Source organism: Psammomys obesus, unplaced genomic scaffold (genome assembly GCF_907164565.1).
Source record: "Psammomys obesus unplaced genomic scaffold, mPsaObe1.curated_primary_1811, whole genome shotgun sequence".
Lineage (NCBI taxonomy): Eukaryota > Metazoa > Chordata > Mammalia > Rodentia > Muridae > Psammomys > Psammomys obesus.
Genome location: NW_026585894.1, coordinates 4,205,378 through 4,206,761, shown reverse-complemented (window position 1 = coordinate 4,206,761; position 1,384 = coordinate 4,205,378).

Genomic DNA, 1,384 nt, shown 5'->3' with positions numbered 1-1,384 from the left:
TCAATTCCAGGAACACATAAAAGATATCATCCACCATGATCAAGTAGGCTTAATCTCAAGCATGCCGGGGTAGTTCAATATATAGAAATACATCAATGTAATACAGCATATAAACAAAGTGAAGGAGAAAATCCATGTGATCATCTCCTTAGATGCCAAAAAAGCATTTGACAAAATCCAACACCCACTCATGTTTAAAGTTTTGGATAGATCAGGGACACATGGCACTTACCTAAACATAAAAAGACAATATGCAGCAAGCCTATACCCAACATCAAACAAAATGGAGAGAAAATCATCCCCCTGAAATCAGGGACAAGATAAGGCTGTTCACTCTCTACTTTTCTCTCTCTCTTTTTAAATTCTTTATTAATTACACTTTATTCACTTTGTATCCCAATGGTGGTTTCCTCCCTCTTCCCATCTTAATCCTTCCCTTCCTCCACCCTCTGCATGCATGCCCCTCCCCAAGTCCACTGATAGGGGAGGTCTTCTTTTCCTTCCTTCTGATCCTAGTCAATTAGGTCTCATCAGGAGTGGCTGCATTGTCTTCTTCTGTGGCCTGGTAATGCTGCTTCTCCCTCGGGGGAGGTAATTAAAGAGCAGGCCAATTAGTTCATGTCAGAGAAATCCCTGTTCCTATTATAATGGAACTGCCTTGGGCTACATCTGTGCAGGGGTCTTAGGGTATCTCCATTCATAGTCGTTGGTTGGAGTATCAGTCTCAGATAAGACCCCTGTGCTCAGATTTTTTGTTTCTGTTGCTCTCCTTGTGGAGTTTCTCTCCTCTACAGACCTTACTGTTTCCCACTTCTTTCGTAAGATTCACTGCACTCTGCCCAAAGGTTGCCCATAAGTCTCAGCATCAGCATTGATAGGGTACAGGGCAGAGCCTTTAAGAGGTCCTCTGTGTCAGGCTCCTGACTTGTTCCCTCTTTTCTCCTTTTTCTGATGTCCATCCTCTTTGCCTTTCTGGACAGGGATTGAGCATTTTAGCAAGAATCCTCCCTCTTGATTAGTTTCTTTAGGTAGGTTTACCATGTATTATACGTCTATATGAGTGAGTATATACCGTGTGCATCATTCTGCTTCTGGGATACCTCACTCAGGATGATCTTTTCCAGTTACCACCATTTACCTGCAAAATTCATGATTTCCTCATTTTTTTTATTGCTGAGTAATATTCCATTGTATAGATGTACCACAATTTCTGTATCCATTCCTCCACTGCGGGGCATCTGGGCTGTTCCTAGGTTCTGGCTATTAGGAATAAGACTGCTACAAACATATTTGAGCAAATGTACTTATTGTGTACTTGAGCCTCTTTTGGGTATATGCCTAGGAGTGGTATAGCTGAATCTTGAGGAAGCTCTATTCCTAGTTG